Raw genomic sequence first — 21,769 nt, forward strand, 5'->3', positions numbered from 1 at the left:
GCGAGTCTCCAAAGCAGAGCCCCTGTGGGCTTATCTGTAAAATGGGTACATTGCCCAAGGCAGCCTATTGGCTAGACTGGAATTTTCACTCCTTGCTGGTGGTTTCTTGGGTCCACCAGTGGAAGTGGCTCATGGCACTTAGTTAAAACTGAGTTCAAACTGTGGTGTCCAGCAAGGCCGGCTTTGGGTTCCAGCTACACCCATGACAAGCACCTAAGATCTCTGACCTTCAGCCTCCTCTTTGGTAAGAAATAGCTGAACAGATCCTCACATCCTCAGATTGCTGGAAGACCATACCTGCTGCTTCATGTCAGGTGCCAAGTGATCACTCAGTGCCGACTGTCACTTTGTGGTTGGCTGAGAACTTGGTGGGGGGGGGGGGGGGCAAGGCCACCACCCTGACCTGGAGCAAGTCACCAGCTCAGAAACAAACCCAGAACCCCTTTGGATGGCAAACCAGTTCTTGAGGCCATAGGAGTGACACCAAGGCACAGTGAGTTCAGAATGTTCTCGACCCCACCCCCTTTCCCATTTGCCCTTGGATCATTTTTGAGAGGCCCAGGACCCCATGGGCCCAAAGCTTCTGGGAGGGTGTGATTAATCTCTGGAGCGGACCTGCCTCCCTTCCCCTGGCCTGTCACCCCTGGGCTCACAGAAGCCAGTCCTCCTGGTGAGAGAAGAACTAGCAGATCCTACCTGCTGCTTTGATCCTTCAGAGACAAGCTGCCCCAGCTAGGCGGAGGGCGGTGCCCTCCAGGGTTACAGCCCTCCTGCCAACTCCCTACCTAGCCAAGGAACCAGGCTTCCCCAGGCCCAATTAAAGAACTGCAACCTTGACCTTGACTGATCCAAGTGTGGGCGGTGCCTTAGGGAAGTCAGGCTTGGGATCTTTAGACATGTTCACACCTGGAGTGCCAGGATCCACCCACCAGCCCTGCCCTAAACAGCCTGCCTTCTGAGCCCTAATGCTCAGGGTTCTTCTGTTGACATTCTCGCCGTGCACGAGGCTCTGATTACTTGTGGCCTTCTTTATAGTCCTAAGAGTAATAAACTATTTCGCCGAGTGAGGGCCATTGTGCTCCTTGCCAAGAGCTACTGAGGCTGTCCCTTTAAATCTGCCAGCCAGACCCCATGAGTGGCCCTTGCTGCTCTCCCATCCCTGTTTGACAGCTGGACAAACGGAGGCTCAGTCATTTGCTCAAGGACACACACAGCCAGGAAATGGACGAGCAGAAACCTAAATCTACCAGACCCCACGGTCCAGCTCTTAACCTGACTTCCCTGGGCAGTCTCCCCCACGTTCCTGGAGGGCAGGGGCTGCTTCCGGTTCAGCCCGGGCTTCCCCCAGGCCCAGCGCAAGGCCCCGCATGAATACAGCGCCTACTGACCGAACCAGTTCAATGCGAGAGAGACAGAGACATCAGAGACAGAAGGAGAGAGGGAGACAGGGAGAGAAAAACTCAGAGTAGATGGGGGTCTGTCAGAAGCCCTTCAACTCCCAGCCCCAACGAGACAGGGGAGACTGCAGGTGCTGGAGGGTTTTGACATCACACCCCACCCCCGGTGCTGGGCAAGACCCAAGGGTGTAAACTACAACGTAGGGGCGGTAATAGGGAGCCGCAGATGGTCTGGGAGCAGGGGAATGACGCAATGCGGGGGCGGGAGGCGGCGGAGGGGGGCGGGTAGCAGAGGGACACTGTTTACACCACGTAATGCTGGAGGCAACAGCCCAGTCCTTCGAGAGAGCTGAGCAGAAGCGGCGAGGCACGAGGGAAGGCGGGGACAGATGCCCGTGGCAGCCCGCCTTCCCAGCGAGAGCGAATGCGACCTATCTAGCCAGCCCTGACGGCAGGACCCGGTGCCAGCCATACGCCGGGCCCTCGTGGGGGCGACGGGGACAGGCAGAGGGGAGGCCCGGACACTACAATTTGGGGAAAACGAGGCCCTTTCAGCTGCCTTCTGAGGGAGGGAAGGGGAGATGCGAAAGCGAGGCGAGGCCCCCCTAAGAGCACAGGCTGGGGCGCGAGGATCAGAGCGGCTCTCGCTGGGGCGCAGGGACTAGGGCGCACGGGCTGGGGCGCACGGGCTGGGGGCACCCTTCGGCCAGGCCGGCCCGCGGCGGACGGCGGCAGGAGGCTCCCCTCGGAGAGGCCGCGTGTGCCGCCGGCGTGCAACCTGATATTTTTCTGCCCGGCCCCGAGAGGAATTTTTCCATTACCCAGTCAGCGCCGAGCGCCGCAGCCTTTCCTCTCCCCCGGCCCGGCTGCCCGGCCGCCCCGCGCCGCGCTCCCGGCTCCCCGCCCCGCAGCCCCCCCCCCCGCCCCGCAGCCCCTCCAGGCCGCCTGCGCCACGGCACTTTGTGCAAATGTAACCTTTCCGCAGGCCCCGCCTCCGCCAGGAAGCCGCGCGCGCGGTTGCCAGGAACGCGGGGCGGCGCGCTCGGAGCTGGAAGGCGGCCCGTTAATCAGCGGCGGCTGACAGAAAATCAGGCAGCCCGGGCGGCCGGCCGGCCTCGGCCCCTCTCCCTCCCGGCGCCTCCGCGCCCGCTCGCTGCGCGCTCGCTCTTTGCCCCCCCTCAGTCCCCCCTGCTCGCCCGCGCGTCCCTCCGCCGCCCGGAGCCTCTCCATCACGCCCCCTTCTCCTCTCCGGTTCTCGCATCTTCTCCCCTTTTACCTCTCCTCCGGGGCCTGCGTGCCCCGCGCTCTCCCCCTCCCGCCAGATCGCCTCGGGCTCGCTTCCTTTCCTTCCGGAGAGCAGAAAGTACCAGAAAAGAGGTCCCTTCACACCCCTCCTCGCCAGTCTGTCGTGTGCGAGCCCCGCTGGGCCTCTTGGTACCTACCCTCTTCCCCCACCGGCTCCCTGGGATCTCAGGGACCTCCCTTCCCGCAGAGTGATCTTAAGCTGAGCTTTATGGGTGACCTTGGGTTGGAGGGGTCCAAGAAATCCTTCAAATGACACGTTTCACTTTGTGTGCGTTGCTGGGGGAGGGACCCAAAGGTTTCACGGGTTTTTCAAAGAAGTCGGAGATTCAGAAAGATTACAAATCACAACCCGAGAGATGCTTCCCACGCATCTTTTAATTAATTTATTAAGCCGATATTTATTGAGACTTACTATGTGCCAAGCGCATGCTAAGTCCTAGAGATGCAGCCAGCCATGAACTCGAGGATGAGCCTCCAGGGACAAACTATAAATAAATGTCATTACAGGCACTTTGGGGCTGCGAAGGAACTGAGGAGAGCTGGGGCAGGAAGGACAGGTGAACCCAATCTGGGCTGGGATAAGGGTGTCTCTGAGGACTTCACAGGTCCCCCAGACACCTATCCAGACTGCACCCCAGCCTCTCCACTCCCAGCACATTCCACAACAGCAAGGCCCTTCCCCATTCTGTTCCCACAAGGGCGATTGACAGCGCTCAAGGCATACTTGGGGGAGAGGGGTGCTCCCTGATTTCCACCTACCCTGTGCTCTCTCCAGGGCAGCGGCGCTCAAAGAGGGACCAACCCAAGGCTCACTGTGTTATTGTGAACAGGCTGGAAATGTGTCTGTGTTTTGTAGTAAGGACATGGGCTAGCACTTCCGCAGAGGTTGCTGGGCGGCTGGCCCTGTGCTGAGCATTTTACATGCATCGTCTTTCATGACTCCTTTGCCCCTACAACAGGTGTGTTAGGAGCCCCTCCTCTCGCCAGGCACCCCGCCAGATGCTGGGGCTACGCCACCAGGGAGCCTTGTTGCCCTCATGGATCTCACAGTCTGCCGGAGAAAAGAGACAACAGACAGACAAATGAATTAATGAATGTCATAGCCTGTGACAAGGCCTAGGGATGAAATAAGCCAGACAATGAATGGAGGGAGGGAGACAGCAACCAGTGGGCAAGGCGGGAGGTGGGGTGCTACTCTTTCAGGAGGAGGTAGTCAGAGAGGGCATCCCTGAGGCGGGGGCATTTGATCTGAAACATAAAGGGTCAGAGAAGGAGCCTGTCCCCTGAAAAGCCGGAGAGGAATCACCCAGACAGAGGAACAGTCTGTGAAAAGTTTCCACCACTCTCACAACTGCTATGTGCCCATTTTACAGACTAGGAAGCTGAGGCTTAGAAAAGTAAGATTCCTTCTAGCTTGGGGTCACCCCACTAGGCCTGGGCGAAGGCCTGAGTTAATCCTGTGTCTGCCCCTTCCAAGCAAAGTGACCTTGGGTGATTCACCCACCATTTCTGAGCCTCAGTTTCCCCCTCTGTGCAAGGAGGGTTATAAAGGCATGCCTCTCACGAAGTTGTAGTCCAGGGAGGTCAAGGACATAGAATGGAGCAGAGGGCTCCAAACCCAGAAAGCGCTCAATTTGATCTTAGCTGTCACCGGATTGAATAAAGTGTTGCTTGAGAGGTAGTTTTTATAACTTGGCAAAAATTAGACTGGATTTTTTCCTTGCTGCCGGGCAACTCAGGAATGGCAATGAGGGGTTGCCTCGATCTTCTGGCCGATGCTCCCTCCTGGCTCACCTCCCCTGCCACCTTGTATTCGTCTGTCTGTCAGTGTGCAGCCCTGGTGGTTGTGGGGGTGGGTACTGTCTTCAAGTTTACCCTTGGAGAGGTGGCAAGGAGGTCCTGCTCACCGAATCCCTGTCCCCCGCAGAATTTCCACAGCCCCCACTGAGCTCCTGGGCTGGGGTGCAGGAGGGATGAGGGACAAAGGCTGCTCAAGAATGGGGAACCAAATGCTGAGCCTGGGAGAAAGAGGAAAGCCAGAGTCAGTCGGTGTGGGCCTGGAGTTGGGCAGACCTCAGGTCTCTTGGCTGTAGTATGGGAAGGATGTAAAGGCACGTTGTAAAGGCCTTGGGCAGCTCCGGGCTCCAGGGAGGGCTAAGCTCTGTTGGTGAGCCCTTATCACTGTGGTTTTTCGAGCCTGGGAGGTTGAGAAGACTGGATAAAGGAAGCACCACTGAGCAGAACCTTGTAGAACAAAGAAATGGAGGACTCAAGCAAAGGGAGTAGCAAGGGAAGGGGCATCTGGGAAACAGCAAATAGGCGGGTGGGAGCTGGTGAGGAGCAGAGGGCGGCCAGGATCAGAGCAGTCTCGAGGTCACACGGGGCAGACCAGTCGGACAACTGGCTGGCAACTGGCGGATGCTTCTGGTTGCCAGTGGTGGGCATCCTGACTCAGGCTGGCATGATCAGTAAGGACACCAGAACGAAACATAACGGGCAGCCCAGGGTTGGCAGGCGGGGTGGGGGGGGGCGGGCTGCTATCACTTCTACAGCAAAAGCTTAATCCTCAGGGCACAGTGGAGGCCACCTGCTCGAGTCCAACAGGAGGGAGAGAAGGCATCCCGCAGCCATTGGTCCAAAGTCCCTCCCTTCTGAATGTGCCATCACCGGTCTCAGGAGATGCTGGGCACTAGTCGGCATAGAACAGAACTCCTGAACCAAGCTACTGGTGAGGAGCTGACTTGCAGAAAACAAGCTTCACCCTTGAGCTGGGGCAGCTCCAGAAGAGTGCTGTCCCATACTGGGGAGGTGCGGGGGAATGGGGATGGCGGCAGGAGTCAGATCGATCTCTCTCTCTCTCTCTCCCAGACTCAGAGCACAAGGGGCTGGGTCCACCTCACCTGAATGTCCAAGGCATCCAGCACAGGGCTGGGCATGGAGTGGGAGCTCCAAGAGGGTTTGTTAAATAAATGCTGAATGGTGCCCCATTCTGTAAACTCCAAGAGAATTCTGAGAGCGAGCAGCCATCAGTTAAATAAACAAACCTTCAGCTGAAGCCATCGGTTAAATAAGCAAACCTTCAGCCCAGGGTTTTCAGGGGACTCTCAGGACCTTCTACACTAGAACTTCTAGGGGAATAGGCATGAGCCAAAAAATTTTCCCTGAAGACATCCAGATCAAAATGGCTGGAACTTGTGAATGCTCCCTTACAAGGCAAAAGGGACATGGAAGGTAGGATTAAATTAAGGATCTTGCCATGGGAAGATTATCCTGGCTTGTCTGGACGGGCCCTGAGTGTAATCACGGTGTCCTTATAAGAGGAAGCAGAGGGAGATTTGCGCAGAAGAGAAGGGGAGGCGAAAACAGGCAGAGGCTAGAGTTACGTGGCCATGAGCCAAGGAAGGCCAGCAGCCACCAGAAGCTGCAAGTGACAAGGAACAGATCCTCCCCTGGAGTCTCCAGAAGGACCCAGCCTTCCCAATACCTTGCTGTTTGCCCCGTGCAACTCAGCCGGGGCCGTGGCCTTCCGAACGGTGGAAAAATACATCTCTGTTGTTTTAAGCCACCCAGTTTGTGGTCATTCATTACAGGAGCCCTGGGACACGGAGACAAGGTGGTAATTAAAATGCAGGTGACTGGGTCCCATCCACAAATGCACCGGACATGGGGCCAGAGACTCTGCATTTTAAGCAAACTGTTCCTGATGGCTGCACAGCAAAGTGTGGGAAGCTTCTGTATTAGAACAGAAAGATGGTCCAGGCATAAGCTATACCGGGAAAACACTGGTGAGAATTAACTTCAGCTCATGGCAGCCTCTTTGGGGCCATGAGGACCCAGTCCTGTGCGGCTCACCAGTTCTCTGTCCAGCTTGGCCCAGACCTGACCGTAGCTTCCTCAGGCTGTGAGCCCCCTCAGGGCAGACCCAGGCCTATCCTGACCACCAGGTGTCCCCATCTGGTCATGTTATTATTCCTGGCACCCACAAAGGCTCATAAACACTGGAAAGACCCACCAATGTCACTGAACTTCTTTACCCTCAGAGCTACTGGCCTGCATCCTTGGGCCCACAGGGCAGAGCTCAGGAGTGGGGGTCCCCCTATCCTGTCGGAAGGCACGATGTCCAAGTGTTTGCTTTGAGCACTAATGTCTTTTGTGGGGATGCGTACTCCCCAGTTCAGAGCAGGGTCTGCTGCTCCCCACTGTTAGCCCAGCCCCTACCCCAACTGGCTGCACTTGCCCAGCTCTGAGGACTTGTGGGTCTTCCCCCACTCTGCTCCCAGGCATAAAGCAACCTTGCACACCGAGACTGCAGTTTCCCAGCCTGTGGTAGACTGATGGCAAACGGGTCAAGTTCAGCCCTTCTTTCTACCAACCCAGGCTCAGCTGCCACTGCTGGCTACCTCCATATCACTTCCCTCCTCACACACCCTCAAAGGCTCCCCATCGCCTACAGCAGCAAGTTCCAAACCTCCCGTTTTCACAGGGAGTTTCCTCCTCACCTATGATTATAAAACAGTTGAGGGGCGCCTGGGTGGCTCAGTGGCTTAAGCTTCTGCCTTCTGCTCAGGTCATGATCTCAGCATCCTGGGATTGAGCCTTGCATTGGGTTCTCTGCTCTGAGGGGAGCCTGCTTCCTCCTCTCTCTCTGCCTGCCTCTCTGCCTACTTGTGATCTCTGTCTCTGTCAAATAAATAAATAAAATCTAAAAAATAAAATAAAAAAATTGAACGTTGAATGCTGGGCAGCTCAGGCTGAGGCAGCAGTAAGGGGCAAGGCCAGACTCCACCTCACTATCCCCTCTTCTAGAAGTGCAATGCTGTTGGCAAACCATTAGCCAAACGATAAGAAAGGTATGAATGTGGCCCACAGGTCTCCCACCCTTCCCTGGCTCCCACGCCTCTTTGGCATGCCTCCTGGACCAAGGGTCAAGGCTACAGGAAACCTCCCCAGGGGAGGCTGCCCTTCTGAGCCCAGCAGGGTCCCCAGCACCCTACAGATGCACCTACAACTGTTTGATCACCACTCCAAGCCATGCTGGGCACCGGGATATTCGAGGCAGAAGTGCCTGCCTTCACAGAGCAGGAAACTTCCAGTAGGGGCCTCACACCCAAGAAGCAAGTAAAGGGCTAAGATGATTGCAGCCGGCAGTGAGCACCATGAAGACAACAAAACCAGTAGACCCGGTAGTGGGCCAGGCCTCTCTGGGAAGGTGACATTGAAGCTGAGACTTGAAGGGTGATAAAGAACGCACCACAGAGGTGCACCTGGGGGGCTCAGTCAGTTAAGCATCTGCCTTCAGTTCAGGTCATGATCCTGGAGTCCTGAGATCAAGCCCCACATCAGGATCTCTGCTCAGCAGGGAGTCCGCTTCTCCCTCTGCCCCTCACCCTGCTCATGCACTCTCTCTCTGAAATATATTAATAAAATCTTAAAAAAAAAAAAAAAAAGAACCCACTGCACCAAGGACAGGCAGCAGAGCATCCCAGCAGCAGGAAGAGCATGTGCAAAGGCCCTGTGTCTCTGTATGCTCCTAGGCAGGAATCAAGGAGTAAATAAGTGTCCCATCAAGTCCCTCCCTCTCCGCCAGAAGACCAGAGCCCTTTCATTTCCTCAGAGCCGGGAACCCAAAGGGACTGGGATGGACAGGCACAGAAGGGACAAACCATGAAATAAACTGAACAATGAGAAAGGACGGCTTGCAATGAAGTGAAGGATTCCCCAAAACACCAGGCTAAGTAAGGGGAGCCCCGCCGGCAGAAGCACACATTCCCAGGGCCTTAGTGTCAGGACCAAACCCTCTACGTGAGGGAGGGCAAGACTAGTGGTTCTGCTTGGGGTGGGGTCAGGCCTGGGGGCGGCGGACACCAGGGAAATTTCTGGAGCGCTGGTCCTGTTCAAGATCCCGTTCACGGCGGCGGTCACACAGATGCAAGACTTGGTGAAGCTGTACAACAAAACTAGAGCCCTGGATGGCATGGAAAGGGCCCCTTGAACAGGTCCTGAAAATAAGACAGAGCCCAGGTTGCCTTCACTGGAAAGAAAAAATCCCACCTCAGCCCGGCCCACCTCAAACAAACCCGGAGGCGCCCAGCAAGCTTTGTCTGAGGTCAGATCCAGGGCGGAAACAAGAATCGGGGAGCTCCCTTACTGCAAACACGACCCGAACCCCATCTCCCGGTCATCTACGTAAGCGGGCGGGGGTCCGTCCTGCCCCCCCAGCCCCGCCCCTTTCCAGCTCCTCCCCCTCCCTCCTGGGGCCTGAGGCCGGCAGGGTGGCGGGGTGGCGGGGGGCCGGGGGGGGGGGGGGGGTCCCTGGGTGGGGATGGGGTGGACCGGGAGATCAGCCATCCGGAATGTCGGGCAGGGAAGGGCCGATTCCCGCCCCCCCCGCCCCCCCGCCTCCCCCCACACACCGAGCAGCTAGGCTGTAACCCGAGCCTCCGGTTAAGCGGATTTCTCCCGGGGCAGGACCCCCTCTGGTTCTGGAATGCAGCCTGGGGTGTGGGGGCGGGGCCGGGAAGGGGTAACAAAGGGTGAAGCCGCTTTGAAATTCTGCTTCCTGCCCCCCCACTACCCCCCCAACCCCGGCCCAGCCCCAGCGCTGAACAAACATGCCCTCTCCTCCCGGCCCGCGTTTGTAGGGAGTTGGGGGGCGGGGGGCGGTGGGGATCGGCCCTAAGCCGCCAACCCAAGCAGTCTGGAACCGGCGGGCGTGGCACCGGCCGGCACCCTAAGCCCCCCACCCATCCTCCAGACCCTCCTGCCCCGACTGGCCGCCCCCCGAAGCTCCGCTCCAGCCCCACCGTGGGGCCGGAGCGGGAGACCCAGCGCCTTTCCCCCAACTTGCTGGGGACCCTAAGGTGGGGCGCGCCCCTCAGAGCCCACGCGCCCGGAGGAGGCACCAGGGGCCTTCTGCAGTAGGTGACTGAAGTCATGGGGTGCCATTACCTGCCACCCTCTGGGGACCCGTGCCTGTTCCCTCCTCCCTCCGGCCGGCCCACGGAGGCCGGCTTGCATGGATTCCATTCTCCTGCCCGGACAGGCTGAGACAGGGGCTGTGAACCGACCGCGGTGTGGTGTAGGTTTTGTTTAATTTCAGTAAGAACAGGCGCCTTCATCCAGGCCTTTCCCGGTGCTCCCAGAGCGCAGTGGCGCTGGAACGAGGCTCTGACCTCTGGGGTTCCACCTTCCAGCAAGAACACTGGGGAGTGCAGCGGCCTGCTCCTCCTTCAGACTTCAGGCAAAGGGAGGAGGAGGCCAGACACACCCTCCCCCCTGGGGAGATGACGGGGGCGGGGGGGGGGGGGGGGGGGGCCTTGGGAGGAGCCTGCCACCGGGAGGCCTGAGAGTGGTGACCCAGTGACCTACACACAAGGCGATGCTAACAGGCCCCCATGTGCAGGAGCACCTGGCCCCAGAGAAGTCTGGGGTCGGTGCTGCCAACCACGGAACCCCCTGAATGTCCCTTCCACCACTTTCCCAGGAGACACCCTGCCCTTCCCACCAGCCCCCTGCAGCCATCCCAGCCTCCGCGGACCATGTCCCATCTTCCCATGCGCAGTCTGTTTTCCCGCTTTCTTCCTGCCTCTCCTCCCTGCCCTCCCCTCTCACCCTGAGAGCCCACCTCCTTCCAACCCCCTCCTCAGCCTCCCAGCGCCCTTCTTGCCTTCCCACAGGGGAACCCCACCCTCACACACTCCCCCATTGCCATCTGTCCTAGCACATAACTCCCCCAAGCACAGGGACAGGACCACCAGATGACTCCTGGAACCTCTCCATCCATGGAGCCTCCTTCCCTTGGACGGGACTCCCCCCGCCCCAGCTGTGCACCCACTGGACTGCAAGAGGGGACCCTTCTCTTCCCTCTCATCTTGCACTTCAGGCCTGCCTCAGCCCGTGGTCCACGGGATGCCGGAGGACTGCCCTTGGGCCAGGCGCTGGGTGGGGGGGGGCAGCAGGGTGGCCAGCCCATTGGAGGAAATCCCCAACCTGGCCTGTCTATGAAAAGCCCGCAAGGGTAGAGATGAGCTTAGACGTCAGTCATCCCTGACAGGGGGGACTGTGACAGAAGTGGGGCGGGTGGGGCCCAGGTGCTGACAGGCCCCCCACAGCGCACCACACCTGCTGCATGTGGCCCAGCCACAGGGGATCTTCGGGGCCATCTGACCCGTCCTTCCTTCGGAGTCTCACCCTCTCCAGGAGGCTTTGCCCACTTCACCGGCCTGATCAGGGGGTCTCTTCTCTGCTCCCCCAGACCCCGGCCACAATGCTGACCGCTCTGGGCTATCCTTGTCGCCACTGCTCTGTCCTTGTGCCAGTTGGAACTCCAGCATTCTGCTCATCGACAGGCACAGAGAGAAGCGAATGAATGTGGGGATGGATGGATGGATGGTGGAAGGATGGATGGATGGATGGACAGATGGAAGGTTGGATGGATGGACAGATGGATGGATAACGAGCCCCTCCACCAACTGCTTCTTACATGCGGAATTCCTGCAGGTGATGGCCACCCTCTGGGAGGAATTTCCTCCCCCCGCCCCAAGCCTTGTGCTGGCCATTAACTCAGTGCCTGGACTTTCCTGGTTAATGAATAATTAAGCTGGACTGGGCCTGACCTCAGGCTGACCTTGAGCCTCCCTCCAGGTCTTCCCCTAGTCTGGTTATGGGACTGCTTCAGAGTGACCCTTCTCCTCTTCCCTATTGTTGTGCTCTGAATCCTGGGGAAGCGCCAGGCACAGAGAAGTCCTTGGCCCTAAGCCCGGAGAGCCCCACCCTGCCCACGAGGCCACCCCCTGGCCATTCCCAGGACACAGGGAGCAGGGAGTCCTTTTCCTCCACACTCTGCCAAAGCCCAGAAGGGCAGAACTGAGAACAGCCACGTAGATCTTGAGCTGGGCTTTGTCTCTGATGCACTGAGTCCTCTGGGGTCCAGCTGTCCCCCACCCCACCCCACCCCTGGGCCTCAGTTTCTCCACCAGTCAAACAAGGAGGATGGGTTCAGCATGACTACAACTCATTCCACGATGCTGGGGACACATGTGGGTGTCATGACAGATCTGGATGAGACCTTGGAGACCCCTTCGTTGGTTCCGGTGATGGCCTGGATTCACACAGCAAGTTGGGGCAGGAGTGGGAAGAGGATACAAGTCTCTTGAGCCACAGTCCTGGCCTCCCTCCCTCTTTGGCTTTGACCATTTTTCTATTCTATTCATCCATTCAATCCTTCACTTATTCCTTCATTCAGCAGGTATGTCGGGCAGGGCTCAGCAGGAGGGGCCAAGGTCTCACCCTCAGGGAGGCCCAACCTGGGGGACACAGCCACCCCAGGCAGCAGTGGTCCAAAGCAATTCGTGCTAAGAGACAGGTTTGAAGAGGCCGGAAACACCTTCCCCTACCTGAGAGGTGAGAGGGCTTGCTGAGGCAGGTGTCACCTATGCGGAGGCCTAGAGGAAAAGTAGAAGAGAAGAAGGACTGCAGGAGTCCCTGGCGGGAGAAAGAGCATGAGCAAAGGCCCTGCAGAGAGAGAATGGCCCCCTGGGAAAATACAGGCAGTTCCATTTGGTTGGCCATACCAAGACCTGATGAACCACAGGCAGGAGCTGGAAATCAACCCAAAGACAGTGGAGGAGCAAACAGGTTTGAAGCTGGGGCAGGGCACGGTCAGAGTGCAATCAAGAAAGATCAGCTCCGGGGCACCTGGTGGTGCTAAGGCACTGCTAAGCATCTGCCTTTGGCTCAGATCATAATCGCAGGATCCTGGGATTGAGTCCTGCATCAGGCTCTCTGCTCAGTGGGAAGCCTGCTTCTCCATCTCCCACTTGCCCTGCTCTGTTTTCTCTCTCTCTGTGTCTCTCTGTGTCAAATAAATAAATAAAATATTTTTTTTTAAAGAAAGGAAGGAAGGAAGAAAGAAAGATAGATAGATCAGCTCAGACTATGCTGCATGGAAAAGGATTTTAATGGAGCAGAGACCTAGCCCTGGGTGACTATGGGTGTCACCCCAGGCGGGAGGTAATGGGGTCTGGAGCCATGACAAGGGCTGGGAGAGAAGTCAACAGATTCAAGAATTATTAGGAAGTAGAATTGCCACACTTGTTGACTGACCATCACTTTGGGCCAAGATGGAATAATAGAGGCCAGATTTACTATCGCACTTGAAACAACCAAAAAATTCAGAAGAAAAATGCATGAGCTAGTGGCTTTTGAGAAGGAGCCATCTAAAAGGATGGAAGAACAGGCCTGTTCCCACCCGCCAGACTGGAAAAGTCATGATTCACAGGGTAGGGGGTGGGGCACTCAGGAGGGTCTTGCCTCAAAGGTGGAGAATCAGCCCCAGACTAAGCATTGCTAAAACCCACCTAACAAATCATAAAGCGAGACCCAGAAGGATGTGTTAGTTCCCAAGTACCTAGAACAAAGCTCAAGATTTATAAGAATAGAAAAGATGCAAAATTCATGATGTCTGGTATCCAATAGAAAATTACCAGACACCTTCTTCTCTGAGAAAACACCAAATGGCAGGTGATGCTGGTGCCCCAGGAGGGTGTGGAGGACCCAGGCACCCCGGAATGGGAGGCCAGTGGCTTCCATGGAGGCTTTAGCAGTGACATCCAGAGCCAGAGTCAAGGACATGGTCAGAGAGGTCACAGATCTCTCAGAGGCATGGCTGAGGACAAGGAGTGAATCCCCAACACCAAGCTGGGCTACCTGCTCAAGGTCACAAAGATCAAGTCTCTGGAGATCTAGCTCCTCTCCCTGCCCATCATGGAATCTGAGATCACTGAGTTTTTCCTGGGGGTATCCTTTAAGGATGAGGTTTTGAAGACTATGTTGGTGCAGAAGCAGACCCATGCTGGCCAGCAGACTGGGTTCAAGGCATTTGTTGCCATTAGAGATTACAATGAACACATTGGTCTGGGTATTAAATGCTGCAAGGGGGTAGCCACTGCCATCTGTGGGGCCATCATCCTGGCCAAGCTTTCCACCATCTTGTGCAGCAAGAATACTGGCAGAACAAGGTCGGCAAGCCCCACATTGTCCCATGTAAGGTGATCAGCCACTGTGGGTCTGTGCTGGTGTGTCTCATCTCCAGCAGGAGGGGCATTAGCATTGTCTCAGCCTCTGTGCCCAAGAAGCTACTGATGATGACAGGTATTGAGGACGGCTACCCCTCAGCCAGGGACTGCGCTGCCACCCAGGGCAATTACGCCAAGGCCACTTTTGATGCCATTCCCAAGACCTACAGCTGTCTCACCCCAATTTCTGGAAAGAGACCGTGTTCACCAAGTCTCCCTATCAGGGATTCACTGACCATCTTGTAAAGGCGCATGCCAGAGTCTCTGTGCAGGGGACTCAGCCTCCAGCTGTGGTCACCACATGTTTTATACAAGAAAAATAAAAGGAATTAAAGGCCTGTTAGAAAGAAAGGAAGAGGGGGCATCTGGGTGGCTCAGTGGGTTAAGCCTCTGCCTTCAGCTCAGGTCATGATCTCAGGGTCCTGGGATCGAGCCCTGCATCGGGCTTTCTGCTCAGCAGGGAGCCTGCTTTTCCCTCTCTCTGCCTTCCTCTCTGCCTACTTGTGATCTCTCTCTGTCAAATAAATAAATAAAAATCTTTAGAAAGAAAGGAAGAAAAAGAGAGGAAGGAAGGGAAGGAGGGAGGGAAGGAAAGGGAGAGAGAATCACCAGACATATAAAGGTGGAAAACATGACACCTAAAGAAAAGAAATTGATCAAGTGGAAACTGACCCAAAACTGACAGGATGTTAGAGTTAGCAGAGGCAGATTCTAAAAGTTTTTATAACTGTATTCTATATTTTCAAAATGTTAAGTAGAGACATGAAGACTTAAAAAACAAAAAACAAATTGACCTTGAAGAGTTGAAACCTACAATGTCGGAGATAAAAGATACATATGGGGGCTCCTGAGTGGCTCAGTTGTTGGGTGTCTGCTTTTGGCTCAGGTCATGATCCTGGCATCCTGGGATCAAGCCCCATGTTGGGCTCCCTGCTCAGCAGGGAAACTGCTTCTCCCTCTCCAGCTCCCCTGTGCTTGTGTTCCCTCTCTCGCTATCTCTCTCTGTCATAAATAAATAAAATATTTTTTTTAAAAAGAAAGGTACACAGAATGAGATGCATGACAGATTAGACAAGACAGAAGGAAAGATTAGTTAGCTAGAAGACATAGCAGTAAAAGAAAACGATCCAAAATGAAGCAGAAAAAAAATTATTTTTAATGGAAAGAGCACCAGCGAGCTGTAGAACTTTTCCAAACAGCCTGATATATGGTACTAGACTTCCAGAGGAAAGGAGAAAGAGAACAGAAAACATATGGGACAAAATAGTGGCTGAAATTTCCCCAAACTTAATAAAACATATATCCAAGAAGCTCAATGAATCCCAAGCACAGACACTTGGTAATTGACTGGATGGATGTGGAGGGTGAGGAGGAAGAATGGGGCAAGGGTGATGTCCCAGTTTCCTTCCCTGGGTGGGAAGGCCCCGTGTGGGCTGTGGGTACTCAGTGGCAGCAAACACAATGGGTCTGGCGTTGAGAAGGCAAAGTGGAGATGGAAGTCTGGGAGGCCATGGCCAAGGGGGATACTGCCAGGGAGGGCTGGGGGTCAGAGGCAGAGCCCAGGACCCACCCCCAGGTCATCAAGAGGCAAAGCCAGGAGAGCCAGCTGGGCAGATGGGACACACAGAGAGAGCACAAGGAAACCGGAGGCGTGCAAAGTCTGGGTGAATTGGTCACCATGCTACATTGGTCTAACATAGCAATGCCATCACCCACATGTGAAGTTTGGTGAGGCTGGCTTGGGTTCCTCCAGGTCCTGGGCTGGCCCTAGGGCAGGACTGTCCCACCATATTGCACAGGAAGTGATAGACAGGAGGAGTCCCAGGGAGGGGTGGGACCTGTAGGACAGAGGGTCTGGAAGAGGGTAGCAAGCGGAGAGCACTTCTCAGGAGAGAGAGGGCTAGCTGGGCAGGAGATGGGGTGCAGGCGGGGATGACTGAGTTTCCAACTTCACATGGAAGCAGTGGCCAGGTCAAAGCGGACCACAGTGCCAGGACAAGTGGCAGTTCCTGGGAAAGACAGGAGAGTGGAAAGGAAAGGCCAGCATGTTGGCCAGGAGGCCCTCATGGTGCCCCGGAGGGAGGGATACTCCGAGCAGGGAGAGGAGGCCCCGGGAGGCCCCAACGTCTTCTGAGAATGAGGACTTGTACCCAGGGTGAGTAGCGACCCCAGGGGACAAAGGTACAGGATCCACAAAGGGGCTGAGCGAGCTGTGGCGGGCTGGTAGGTGTGTGGACACAGGAAGGCAAGCTGTGGTGGGTGGAGGGGCATCACAGACTTAGGTTAGGGATCAGGGTGAGCTGCAGAGGGAGAGGGAGGGAGAGAGTGAGCACCGGCTGGTCATGGAGTTCACAGGCTCCATTACGAAGCCCAACCTGAGGAAGGCGCAAAGAGCAGCTGGGCAGTCCTGGCTGGCTTCTGCCTCCTTCTCCAGTGTCCTCTACCCAGCAAGGAGCAGCCAAGCCCAGTCCTGCTCTCTCTCTCCTCTCCAGCTCTACTGAAACATCAAAAAGCACCCGCCTCCTCCGGCGGTGTGCTGGGCTCCCTGGTGAGTGTGGGATGACCCTGGTGTGTGCTTGGAATGAGCACAGAGGCAAACACAGATCCAGGCGCGAGCGCAAGCAGCCTCGCCCGTGTACCGGGCAACAGCTTCCTGGGCACGTGTGCATGCAGAGGAATTACACACGATCGTACGCAAGCACGGAGGGAACGAGCCACAAAGGTGGGTAGACACAGCACAGGAACCTGCCCACCTTGTATGCCAGCGCACACAGCGCACCCGGCACGCCGACGTGTATCAGACACAGAGGCACACACCACCATGTCACACACACCCATGCGACTCCAGCCACCCACGGCCTCTGTTCCCTGTGTGTCTAAACATTCACAAAGAGTTCCCCCACACAGACATGTGCGCGGAAACCAAGGACGAACAGATACACAAGGCGCATATACGAACACGCGCAAAGGCGCGCACACGCGGAAGCTCATACGTGCTTGGGGGCCGGAACACAGTTATTCGTGTGTATTCGGAGCTACTCACGCTTACACATATGTGCATGCAGACTCGGCAACCCGCGCACACATGCATGGTCATGCCCATGGACGCAGTGCACACTCACACACATACACAGATATACACGTGTCTCCCTACATACCTGCGTGCCTACGAAAGCCTTCCATGAGGCCCTCTCCCACATTCCTGCGGATACGTAAACACAAATGCACATTTGCACACTACACTGGCCAAGGCTTCCAGGAGCCTGCAGGGGAGGGGGTATTCAAGGCCAGGTCACTCCTTGATTTCACCTTCCTCCCCCCACCCCCCCTTCCTTTCCCACTCACACTCACCCACTCACCCACACACAGACTGATGTAGTCAGATGCTGTCTGAGGGGCAAAACGCAGGGCAGGAGGGAGAGCGGACAGAGAGAACATGTGACCTTGAGGCTGGGGGAGGCAGATCTCCTTTCAAATCTTGCCTCTATCTTAGGACTGGGGGACCTGGTCAGGTCGCTGCTTTATCTGTGCCTCAGTTTTCTTTTCTTTCTTTCTTTCTTTCTTTTTTTTTTTAAGATTTTATTTATTTATTTGAGAGAGGGAGAGGAGGGAGGGGCAGAGGGAGAGGGAGAAGTAGGTTTCCTGCTGAGCAGGGAGCCTGATGCAGGGGTTGATCCCCAGGACCCCGGGATCAGGACCTGAGCCGAAGGCAGATGCTTAACCGAGTCACCCAGGTGCCCCTGAGAAAAAGTTTTCTTTTTTTTAATATTTTATTTATTCATTGGACAGACAGAGATCACAAGTAGGCAGAGAAGTAGGCAGAGAGAGGAGGAAGCATGCTCCCTGCTGAGCAGAGAGCCCAATGTGGGGCTTGATCCCAGGACCCTGGGATCATGACCCAAGCCGAAGGCAGAGGCTTTAACCCACTGAGCCACCCAGGTGCCCGAGCCTCAGTTTTCTTACCTGGCTAGGGGGAAGATGGTTTGAATGCTTAAGCATTACTGTTTGTCCTCTCTTGGTGGTCCCTCTAGCATGAGGGGTCCTGGGAACCTGAGAACCTGCAAGGGGTGCTCTTCAGGCCCCAGGGAAGCTGGCCCTAGGGCCCTTACCAGTACGTACAAATCGCGCGCCCTCTGGACCCATAGGCAGGTCACAGGGTGAGGACTTGATTCTCCTGGGGCTCACGGAAGCACACCCTAGGTGATCTGCTGTACGAATCTACAAAGTGAACCCACTTGTATAACCAGCATCCAAATCAAGAAACCGAACGTATCCCACTCCTTAGAAGCCAGCGAGAGTTGGTTTTGACCTAAAGCAATCCCAGTTGCCACAGTCCAGCATGTCTCTCTGTAGCTTTGTCTTTCCTTGTAGCCAGCAAAGGGACACTGAAGCACAGAAAGAGCAGGGACCTGACCAGGTCCCCCAGTCCTAACACTCAACTCAGGACCCCTCTGCCCCAGGCCACCCCACCCTGGGGTGGGTCCCAGCAGGGTCCCACAGATGAGTGGCAGGAACTGGTAGCCAGCCCCCACCCTCTGGCCGGCTGAGAGGCCACCACCTCCCCTTGGAGGGGAGACCTTGCTCCAGATCTTGAGCCCACCTCTCCATTTTGGGAGCCAGCAAACCTGGAAGGAAGGGGGCACAGAGCTCTCGAATTTCCATACTGCCCCAATCCTTCCCTTGAGCCCCTTGTTGATACCGCCCAAGGTCCCACAGCTTGAAGGCAACACTCAAACACAGGGCTAACCCACTCCAAACCCCATAGCTTCTTCAGTAATGGAGATCATTACTATCATCTTACGGATGAGGAAACAGGCTTGGACAGACCAAGAACAGAACCGGGACTCCCATGCAGGATTTTTGAATGTCAGGCTTCCAGTTGTGGGGCTGAACTTGACCCTGACATTCCCCTGCTCTAAGCCCTTCACTGGGAACCTACCTCCTTTGTAGGTCTGCAGCCCTTCCTGGTCTGATCCTGCCAACTTCACCCTCTTCCCTGCCCAGTAGCGCACTGGTCTTCCCCAGACTGACAACCAAGTGCCTTTTGGACTCCAGGTATCCATACGTGGCTGTGTCATGACTTACTCAGCACCTGTCTTGCTCCAAGAGAGCAGGGACAGGGGCTGTCATGCTTTCAGCGGTGCCCACTGTGTCCAGCACAGTTCCTGGCACACAAGAAGTTCTCAATGGAGATACGCTGGAGGGGTGAATGAGGCTATGGCAGGCAGGCAGGGGACAGGTGGCAGAGGCAAGGTGGAGCACAAGGTCTAACCCTCTCTTTGCAGGAGGCCTGGGGAGGGACCAGGACTGGCCTTGCCCAAGATCACACGCTGGTGAGTGGAGGGTCAGGATTAACACTCAGAACCTCCTCACCCCGCAAGCCTAGTTCTGAGTTGGGAGGCCCTTCCCTCCTCTCTCTCCTCTTTCCCTCCTCCCTAGAGGCCGCAGGGCCAAGCTGCCCTAAGACCTTAAGATGAGGGGCTGGGGGTCCCAAACCTGACTTTCCTTCCTCCCTGACCACACCCCCAGCACAGGCTCTGGGGTATGTCAGCAGCCCACTGAGAAGACCCCCTGAGGTCTCCCATCTGAGAGCTGGCTTTGTAGATTCCTGAGGCCACTAGATCACTGTGCGACCATAGATAAAGCGTCACCCCTCTCTGAGCTTAGTTTTCTCATCCATAAAATGGGGATATGACACAGTTCCTAGAGGCTTTACGGTATAAGGGCGAAATAAATCCCCAATGCGCTCCCAGGAAGCGGCCAAGCACAGGCACTTCTCTTGAACCCTCTCGCTGTACCGTCGTGATAAGCAAGGTGTGGGAACCTCCCTGGTTTATAGATGAGGCTCAGAGAGGTCAGGGTCCCAAAGCCCGACTTCTAGGGGCAGAACTGGCTCCCACCCTCGGCACCTGCTGCCCTTTCTCGGCAGGAGCCACCCCGCCCCATCCACACCCCCCACCCCCGCGTCCGTCCTTCCTCGCGGGTTCCCCCGGAGCAGGGCCCGTGGGCGGGGTGGTCGGGTGATGCGGGTGGGGGGCGCGGGCGGTGGGAGGGGGCGCCTGTCCGAGCGGGCCGGCGTGGGTCGATACAGCTGCGGGATGAATGGGAGAGGAGAGCAGGGCGGTGGGGGGAGGAGGGAGGGCTGTCGTGGGGTACTAGGGGGCAGGAGAGAAGGGAGAGGGCCGCCCCCCGCCCCCGCCCAGCGGGCCCTGCCCGGGTGTGCAGCCGTCAGCGCCGAGCGCGGCCCCGCGGCCCCGCCGAGGGATCGATAACTAATTTCACCGCAGCAGCCGCCCCAGTTTTTTCCCGATAATTGTGCGCTGGCAGCTGCGAGCGAAGCCCCCAGCCCGGCGCGCGGCCCCCGCCCGCGCCCGATCAATTGACACCGCCACCGGGCGGCAGGAAAACTCATTTCTCTCTCCCTCCCCGGCTCCCGGTGGGCGCGGGCTAAGCTCCGCCTCGGGCCGGGGCTGGGAGGAGCGGGGCGAGGGGGAGTAGGGGAGGGTCCAGGGAGGGGGGCGTGGGCCCGTTCACTGTCAACTTGGGTTTGAGACCCTGACTTCCAGGGAATCAGAGGAAGCCCGGGGTGGGTGGGGTGCGGGAGCGGGGTGTGTGCCTCAGTTTCTCCACTCTACGCGCAGGGGCGTGGCCGAAGGCCTCGGAGCAGGACTGGCCCCGCCCCCTCGGCCCCCACCCACGCACCCCTCCCCCAGCAGGCGGGCTCTGCCTACCCGCGCTGCTCGGAGGAAGGTCTGAGCGCGCAGGCACCGAGGTCTGGACAGGTGGGTTCGAATCCTTCCCCCGCGCTTACCACGGTGACCTTGGACTCGTCCTTCCCTTTGGGCCCTTCCTCTCTGAGCCTCAGTTTCCCCATCTTCCCAGAGGGGCCCAACAGAGTCCTGGGCACACAGAGCTGTGGACCAGAGACAGCGAGGTGGCTCCCCAGAAGGCGCTCCGTAAATGGTGGCTCTCGGGAGCTAGCCAGTGGAGAGGGGATCGTCATCCGTTACCCACTGAACACCTACTGTGCGCCGGGTCTGTTGTAGGTGTTGGGAACAGACAAAAATCCCTGCCCCGGTGATACTGACGTTCTCATGAGGGGATGGCCGATAAACACACTGATTAAGGGAAGTAAACAGTGAGAAGATGGGAAATGCCATGGGGGAGAAATAGAGCAGGGCAAGTGGGATAGGGGATGGGAGAGGAGTGCACGCGCAGGGCTCCAGCGGGAGAGGCCCCTTTGCAAAGCTCTGAGCTCCAGGCTCTGCTCTCAACCTGCTGGCTGCTCAAGGTCGCTGGAAACCTGCAGACTTGGCATTCTCTGAGGAGGGTGGTCAGGAGGAGGGAGAGAAAGAGGAGGGAGAAGGCAGGATATGTGAGCGGGGGCGGGGGGGGGGGGGACACTCAAAGGGGGGCCGGAGAGAAGCCAGAGTGCAGGCCGGAGGGGGGCCAGAGAGAAAGGGGCTGCAGACAGAGGGAGAAGGGAAGATCGAGTTCTGATGGCCAAGGAAGGAGTCTAGGACGGTCGGGGTCAGAAGGGACTCAGGTCTCTGACCCGTCCCAGCTGTGCTATTGAGGCTCAGAGAGGGGCAGGGGTCTGCCCCATGCCATTTATGTGTGGGGGACAGAAGTGGGCTACTGGGCCCTGTCTCCAGACCCTGGAGGGGAGAGAAGAGAGACTCCTGGATGGGAGGGAGTGGTGGTGAGGGGAGCAGCCCATAGTCTGGGTCAGGAAATGCCCCAGAGCCCTGTCCTGCCTCTCAGGGGCCAGCCCGAGCTTCCCTGGAGATTCACTGGTTGTGTTAGCACAACACCTACAACTTCTTCGGAAGGATTCAGAATGACTGGTTGGGGCTCAGGGAACCCCATTTGCAGACCACATCCTTCCCCCACCCACCCCCTACCCCCAGGGCCTGCCGGGCAAAGGTAAGCAGGTTACCAAAATCTGACAGAGAAGTCCTAAGGCTTCTTGCCCACAGGGGTAGGTGAGCC

General features: G+C 57.0%; 1 pseudogene; it reads left to right on the forward strand.

The window, feature by feature from the left end:
* The first annotated feature begins 13,216 nt into the window (after positions 1 to 13,216).
* LOC125083028 (40S ribosomal protein S2-like) lies at positions 13,217 to 14,100 on the forward strand (annotated as a pseudogene).
* Positions 14,101 to 21,769: the final 7,669 nt, after the last annotated feature.

This window comes from Lutra lutra, chromosome 13 (assembly GCF_902655055.1).
Source record: "Lutra lutra chromosome 13, mLutLut1.2, whole genome shotgun sequence".
Classification (NCBI taxonomy): domain Eukaryota; kingdom Metazoa; phylum Chordata; class Mammalia; order Carnivora; family Mustelidae; genus Lutra; species Lutra lutra.